Genomic DNA, 8,895 nt, shown 5'->3' with positions numbered 1-8,895 from the left:
TTGTTAGGAAAGTCAGTTACCGTTTCTAGTGTTTGGTTTGGCATTAATGCACCATGAGTTTAATACATCTTTCCATTTCTATCCTTAATAAATTTTTGTATTTCCATTTCTGTCCTCGGCAAACCCTAGCACATATACACCACATGTCCATTCTCGCAGTTCATAATCTTGCACCTCCTTCTTCTGTTCCCTTTCGATTTCAGTGGCCGTGGAAAAAAAAACCAGGTCGAATGGCAAACTCCCCGGCGCTGGTAAGTAGCCTCCGGCTAAATGCATCCAAACATTTCGAGCTCCTTTGCTATAAAAATTGGGCCAACAATTTCTCAAATCATGTTTCACAAAGTAGGAGATTGATCTCCTGACTGCACACTACAACTTTGTCAATAAACTCACGGGGAAGGTCCATAACATAAAATTAACCAACACCTTAGAACCTTCCAACTACCACAGGGGCCAATTACATGAATTAAGGTATCCAAAATAAGATTTGCTAGTGCTGAAATTTGCATGGTCGTATTCAATGACATACAAAGGTTTAGCTTAGTTCTCAAAGAAAATAAGGGAAGGAAACTCTCTATAAGCCTGAGCACATCATTTAAAACAAAAAATCATATCCCACATTTCTATGAACTTGGATCTTTCAATTAAGAAAGATAAATAATCCTGATGGATACATTAATCCCAACTATTAATAGCACATACAGCTGCTGAATAAATAAGCTTAAAATCCAGATCTATGGTGACAATGAAACAAGAAACTATGTATACAGTGTGAAAGAAAATATAACATATCCCATGACATATAAAGTTTTTCGTAATATATGTATTTAGCTTGGTTCCAAAAGAAAATACAACTTATCCCATGATCCATAGATATATATATAAACCAAAAATTTTAAACTCTTGAAGCAGCTAAAGCAACATAGAAAAATTGATATGTTCATAGTTCTAAAAAATGCCCAAAAAAAGCCTCAAATTCAAAACTAATTCACATCCCAAATATTATGGTTTCCACAAGTCAAAATTCCATCTTGAATTTGTTCCACAACTCCTAAAACTCCTACAGAGGGTCAAAAATCAACAATTAACCCAAAACCTAGAACCATATCCATTACCCACTCGAGAGAAATGTGGATTGTTCTCTCTCAGATTATTAGGGCAAAAAAAATGAGGGATTTAACTTCGAATTGAAAAACCAAACTAACCTCATCGACCTTCCCTTAAAATTTCCGTCGACTCTTGAATGAATCTGTCGACCTAAGGAGATGAAGCAGAATCTCTTCCTTGTTGTGTTCGTCTGTTTAATGGAGTTAAGGGCAAAATGGAGGGCTATTTAGGTAAATGCACATGGAACACTTTTTTTAAATGAGCAATACTGATATGTATCTGACAATTTTTGAAAGTTAGTGTAAATGGCATTATCAGAGCTTATTAGGCGGGCCGCCCCTTTTAACTTGGGCCTGTCAACAACGAAAAATGGCAAACCAAACACCTGATAACTCCATTTAACATTTCCTAACTGATCTTATAAGGTAATCCAAACACACCCTTAGAGTGCAGATAGAGTAAAGTAAGAGAGAGAATAATGTAGAGAAGAATACTCTTTTTCCACTTTAACTATTTATAATTATTTTTTCAAAATGAGTACGGTTTAACAAGTACCCAGGTCAAACCACCGTCCCACTTAAATGACACATTTTCCTTTTTAGTTTGTCACAATTATTGTAATGTATTTTGTTCGGACTCGACTTGATTATGGTATTTTTTTTTGGTTTTTGTTGTGTTGGATTTTGATTATGGAAATGTGAACAATGTTTATTTCACTGTGTTGAAATTACATTAATTTTGGTTTATTTTTCAGTTTTAATTATATTTTTTGGTACAATATACCGTATTGACCCAACCTGAAACATAATAGTTTGACACAAGATGAACCTACAATTATTACGAATTGGTTAGATGAGCACTTGCTGAAAAGAATCTTGATGGCTCGAGATCATCACACACATCTAGTATAATACGTTCGATATAAGGGCAACTAAGATCTAGGGCAGTTATAGCATGACAACCACAAAAAGAGAGGCTGACTAATGACATGTTAAAGAAAGTTGCTTCTGCAAAGCTCTAACATAGAGGAATCACAACAGCAGTACGATATAACTGCAACTATTTTATCAAGATTGGCCATTTCTCAATGATGTTTGTTGTTTTCCAATTGTTTTTTTCCTCTCCTTATTCCTCTTGAGTCTAGCTTCAGCGACCTATAGATTGTGCTTGATAATAACCAGATCAGCCTCAATGAGGTCATCAACAACAACTAATTCGTTGGTAAGAATATTCAGGCTGTCTAGTTCGATAGCCATGTTGAGCAGAACAGAGAGATTGATGAGCAGACAGAGATTGAAGAGCAGGGATTGATTTTTTTTTTTAGTTTGAGATTATAGATAATGTTTGTGTGTGAAATCGAAATTGGGGGTGGATGAATGGCGAGTGTAGGGCTGACAATTTTTGATCCGACACGATAATCCGACACGAATCCGCACGAAGTTAACCCGACACGAACACGCACATTTAGGATTTGGGTCCTTATAGGGTCGACCCAATAAGAACTCGAAAATTTTGGGTTAGGTTGGGTCGGATTTGGGTCGAGTTGGGTTATCCGTTAAGAAAAAAATAACTATTTTGATGACCGATATTTTAAAAAAATAATAGTGTGATATATCCAAACTATATTGTGTAGTAACTTACTATCATTAAAAGATGACCGATATTTTTTTGAATGACACGAAATCCGCATGAATCCGACATGACCGATATTTTTTTGGATGACACAAAATTCGCACGAATCTGACGCGAATCTGTTGGATTGAACCCGATAAGGACACGATGATTTCGGGTTGGGTTGGGTTGGGTTGGGTTAGGACCCGATATGATTGGGTCGATATTGGGTTGACCCGATAGCGATCCAATCCGCAAGATTTGCCCTAGTAGTTAAAATTAACCACTTTCTCCCTACTAAAAATCATCTTAAGATTTTGAATTTACGCAACTCTCTCGATTTAAATTATTTATTCGTAAAAAATATATCAAATTAAAGGTAATTTCATAAGGATTCTAACGAGATCTCAATTGAATGATCGGATGATGAGATTTTATAATTTTTATTTTAGTTTTCGTATATGTTAATAAGCAGATTTTATATCCGTAAATGCATCAAACAATCTCAATGTAATGCATGTACAATATCAAAAAACTGTGTTGATATTTTCTGGTACTTATGTTGAGATTCTCATGTCACTGTGTTAATATTTGTAATACACTATGTTGATATAATAAAACTGTGAAAATAATTATTCAATAACAAATTGACTATTTTACCATTTTATTGATATTTTATCTACTCCCCCCGTCCCTAATAATTCGTCATCATTTGACCCGACACAAGTTTTAAGAAATATAATAGAAAGTGGGTTGAAAAAGTTGGTGGCATGTGAGTCCTACTTTTATATATTAGTTTTATATTAAAATGTGAGTGTGAAAAAGTTAGTGGGAATGTGGGGTCTACCACAAAAAACGATAAAAATGAAGGATGCCAAATTTTTAGGGACGGACGAAAAAGGAAATAGGTGACAAATTTTCAGGGACGGAGGGAGTACTATTTATTGAGCTTTAATCTCATCCACTCATTTTAAGATCTAACGGTGTAGTGTTGACCTTAGTTGTTGATCGGATACTATATGCATTTAACATGACCTTTTTTGGAGAATTATCTAGATATGGAATTCTCTAGATTAGATATTATTTAAGAAAATATTTAGATTTTTATAGAGAAAAATCTAGATATTTAGAATATAAAATGAATGAAGTAGAAAGTTAGATAGACTATAAATATGGAAGGGTTGGACCATTTTGCATGAGAAAGTTTGAGAATAAAGTTTTCCTTGATTTTCCCACCTCACCAATATCTTCTAAATCATTTTTCATATATTCCGTCAATTGTCCTCTCAAATATTTCCTCAAAACTAATATTTCCTCTACATATATGTTATATTAACATTCTATAGCATCAATTAAACAACAAGAGATCAAAATCGCAAACAACTTTCTTAAATACTACTCCTTAGATATTAGTTAACCCGAACATGACATAATAAAAAATCTTAGATATTAAACCACAAGAATTCCTTGAAATTAAAAAAGACAAAAAAAATAATAATTTATGCCTGCAATCTTCGTGCCGCAAATTCACATTTGAGTCTCAGGGCTCTAGCAAGCTCGTACACCTCATCCGGAAGTAGTCAGAACTACATTTTCCAGGTTGCCTCTCTTCTTCCAGGTAATGAACTTGTGCCTGGGAGATGAACGACACTTGGAGAGAGGGCAAAGAGATTGGAGAGAGAGTGACACCCAATGGTATCTCCGTCGAGTGTACTCTGAGTCTAGGCTGGCGAGAGTTCAGCCAAGAAGAAAAATATAAATTCTAAAGTAATTCATCATTCAAAAGATATTGGAAATGAATAGATTAAAATAGCTAATTATTGGCAATCATCTTAACATCTGATAAGTGTCATGTATAATATATGCATATCTTAAGAAATTAAATATTATATTATTAACCCAATTTAATGAAAATCATGTAACTTGCTGGTATAATTGGACATACCATATACCTTGAGCGTGTGTAGTTGTGGAAGTACAGAATCAAACATGCTTAAAATGTATGTGAAGGCAGAAATATAGTGTTTATATGCCTTCAGCTGAATCCAAAGCTCGGTAAGGAGGGGACCATCGACAAGCTCAGAACGACAATGTGGTTTACCTGCACCATTGTACTTGATGCAGACCGCCTTCGATTCACAGACCACAAGGTCAATTCAATGCTCTTGACCTTTCTAACCATCTAACATACTTGCATTCAATAGGATTAGTGGTGGAGGCCTTGCATGCACATGTATTAAAGTACTCAATTAATAATGTAGACCTAGTAAAAAAAAAAATGTTCGACTCTTTATGTTCGAGCCACTTTTTCAGCCGACTCAGGCCTGAGCTCAAGCCCCCGACCCCACCTACTTGTAGCCATGTTGTGAACAACGAGCCATCAGCCCCAATCCGTGACTCGAACCGAGCGAGCCACGGCGAGCCCCTAAAGTAGCCATCTGATTTCAATTTTTAGTTGCAATTTTGGAGACTAACACATTTATTCAAATCAAGCTATTTTGAGCCACGATATTTTGCTCACCACATCGAATCAAGCCAACCCGAATCTTGGGAATTGTAGCCCCGCACTTCAGCTTTTATGAGCGACCGGTCCCACGTCCTAACTCATACAGACAGAGTCGCACCGAGCCTTCAAAGACCCCAACCTGACCACTTATCTTTATCTTAATATTTAAACTCTGACTCGTCAAATGCTCGTTTTTCATTGGATTGCGCGACTTTTCAAACACTCATCTCATTGGACCGCAATTCTTGAAGCAATGTGAACAACCTCTGAGCACCTAGGGAGTATCCAATGGCTCAACATATTCATCTTATCTAGATGCTAAATGGTCATAATGTGACCAGCCATACAAATAAAAGTAATGTTTGTGGCCAAAGATCTCAAGTTCAAATCCTCCATAGCACGTTCTTCAAATTTAAATTCATTTACCCATAAAAAGTAATAGTAATATATACTAGGTGACTATAGAACTAATAATAAGGCACGAAAAAACATAAAATTAAAAAGAGAGAGATGTAGATGAATGGAGAGAATTCTGAATAAAACAAGATGCAAAATAGATGTAGCTAATTCAATTGTTCACCCTATAACAAAATGAAGTCAAGTAATAATAAACATGTTCAAACAGAATCAGCCACAAAGTAGAAAGTGCCAAACATTTGTTTTAACTCGAACAAGCGAAGACTTCCTTGTCTCTAAGGCTCCACAGCTCGCAGTATGCTCGTGATTTGGTGCATCATTAGCTCTTTGCGATCCTCACCGTTACAAGTACGCTCTTTCGCGATTAGTGCATTCATCTTGTCTTTCATCTCTTCTATCTTTGTCTCTGTCTCAGCAGCCTTATCGAGAGCCTCCTTCTCCCTCTGCATATATATCATCAGTCTCTAGTGCTAGAATATCAATAGGAGGAAACAAGATTAATTATGCATCCATATATAAGTACAACATACCTGTTCTGCTCTGGCCATAGCTTTTGTCATCTCATCCATCTTTGTCTCCGTCTCAGCAGCCTTATCGAGAGCCTCCTTCTCCTTCTCCTTCTACATGTTACAGTTTCAATGCTAGAATAAAAGGGAATAAGATAATGCATTCATATAGTACTATACATACCTCTTCTAATTTGGCTTTTCCTGTAAGCTTCTTCTGAGGATCAATCATATGATGTACCATCAAATACCAAACAAGAAAAAAGGGCTTCAATTGCATTCAAATTCAACCATTTACACCAAAACTCAAACCAATTTTAATGTAAATGTCATATAGTATAAACACAAAAATATGGAGTGATGGATTTGGAGGTATCATTGAAGCCTTTTGTTTTAGTCTATTTTTGTTTTAAGAAAAATAAAGGCCTTGATTATCTATCTAGACACATAAATGCATGAAAATAAGAAGAGAAATAGCGAAACAAACAACCTTTTTACCGTATTTTGAACTCTTGCTCTTAGTAACATTTGAATGCAACAAATTTTCATCCGAATACTTTTGTATTAATTGGTTAGATATATCGATGGCCAGATATCGAGCCATGGCAGAGTGTTTGGCCCTCTGCTCCACGCTTAGGGATCCCTCCGACACTCGAAAAGCATGCTCGAGACATAGGCTCGCACTATACACTCGCGATATGGGCATCTGAATTCGCCACTCGAAAACTTCACTTTCTCATCTCCACCCTAAATCCTTTGTACTGAAGGATTTGACAATATCCTTGTGATTTGTCTTCCTTATTTATCATATGCCCATTTGTTAGTGTATATTCTGTCAAATTATCTTTTGTAATTAGCTCCATAATTAGTGGGATTTGCTGTAGCATTGAGTTGTATATATTTGTGCTCTTTTCAGCACATAAACATGAGAGAAAATATAATCAAACCCAGTTGTGCCCATCGTTTCTATCATGGCTTCAGAGCAGGTTAAAGATCAACCAGCTTCCGCATATTGATAATCCTTATATCCAATTCATTGATATACCTTTTTATTCCTTCTCCCATCGTCTTAAACCATGACAAAAGGGGAAGAAACCTCTGCAAGAAAAAATGGATCGGCCGTGGTCGACGTAATGTCACCATTTTTTATATCCGGTTCCGATAACCCCAATATTGTTTTCACGAGTGATCTCCTCCGTGATGGCAATTATACAGATTGGGCTGATGAAATAAGTAATGCCCTCTTTGCAAAAAATAAAATTGGCTTCGTTGATGGATCGATCCCAATTCCAGAAGAAGGCTCACCGGAGTTATTATTGTGGAAACGATGCAACGCAATGGTTCGAGGTTGGTTGCATAGTTCAATGGACAAAGAAATTCGCAACAGCGTCAAACATGCGAAGACGGCCCGTGAGGTGTGGGAAGATTTACAGGAGCGGTTTGGAAGTGAAAGTGCGCCTAGAGAGTATGAACTAAAACATATCTTGTCCCTCACTCGACAAGAAAAGATGTCCGTTTCAGCATATTACACGAAGCTCAAGGGCTTGTGGGATGAAATTCAGGCAATATCACCCCTTCCTAAGTGCAAGTGTGGCGGATGTACTTGTGATATTAACAAGCAACATATAACAATGAAGGAGAAGGAACGTCTCTATGAGTTTTTGATGGGTTTGGATGAAAGCTTCGGAACGGTGAAAACTCAAATATTGAGTACGAAACCAATGGTTCCCCTTGGAGCCTCCTTTCATCTTGTGTCTGAAGACGAGAGACAAAAACAGATTTATGCTACTGGAAAAACAAGTGTTGAGGCAGCAGCCTTTCAGACTCAAGCTGCTCGTCTTAATGACAAGAATTGGGGGGCACCTAAAGAAAATAGGCGTGAGCCCAAGAAGTGCACACATTGTGGGAAGCTCTATCACTCAGTTGAAGAGTGTTATGAAATTGTTGGCTATCCAAAACAAGGGGAGAAGGTTGGACGAAACGGTGGCAAGAAGGAGGATTCACGCTACAAACTAAGAGGCGCCAACAAATCAGCACACATGGCAGCACGCAGTAGCCCTCTTCCCGGGATAACAACTGAAAAATATTCCAAGCTTGTGGAATATTTTAGCAAAAGTGGAGACACCTCGCAGGTAGCACGTGAAGAAAATCCCATATCCGCGAACATGGCTGGTAAGATAAATAATTTGAACTCATGGATAATTGATTCAGGGGCAACTGAACATATAACATGTGATAGCATGTTACTTGAGAACCAAACAAGCTGTGGAACTGAAATACCTGTCAAGATTCCGAACGGAGAAACTGTTCCAGTCAAGAGCATTGGGAATGCAAATCTACCCAATGGATTAAAACTAAACCAAGTTTTGAATATACCTGACTTCAAGTGCAACCTGCTATCCGTCAGCAAATTGACAAGAAATTTGAATTGTGCTCTCACATTCTTTCCGGATTTTTGTGTTATGCAGGACTTACCTTCGAGGAATCTGATTGGGATGGGTAGGCATTGCGATGGTCTCTATCTGCTGGAACCGACTATCAAGAAAGGTACTGCTCTCTCAGTCAAAGTAGACTCGAAAACTTGGCACAAGAGATTGGGGCACGCTTCAAGTTTAAAAATACAGCAGTTAGACGGTTCTTTTGGTAGTTTTGGAAAGAATAATGAACATTGTGACTCTTGTTTGAGAGCCAAATTGACTAGGCTTCCGTTTCCTATCAGTAGCATACAAACAACTTCATGTTTTGAAC

At 37.1% G+C, this 8,895-nt stretch overlaps 1 long non-coding RNA gene across 1 annotated transcript; it reads right to left on the bottom strand.

Annotated features, from left to right (window-relative positions):
* LOC125209014 (uncharacterized) lies at window positions 1-1,345 on the bottom strand. Its single transcript, XR_007174283.2, has 2 exons — window positions 1,206-1,345; window positions 1-298 (listed from the first exon to the last, which is right to left on the bottom strand). It is a non-coding gene; the product is annotated as an uncharacterized LOC125209014 (long non-coding RNA).
* Window positions 1,346-8,895: the final 7,550 nt, after the last annotated feature.

This window comes from Salvia hispanica, chromosome 3 (assembly GCF_029641045.1).
Source record: "Salvia hispanica isolate PSC_SH4W2 chromosome 3, Shi_PSC_v1, whole genome shotgun sequence".
Lineage (NCBI taxonomy): Eukaryota > Viridiplantae > Streptophyta > Magnoliopsida > Lamiales > Lamiaceae > Salvia > Salvia hispanica.
The sequence above is the reverse complement of the archived record's forward strand: the minus strand, read 5'-3'. Positions and strand labels throughout refer to the sequence as shown.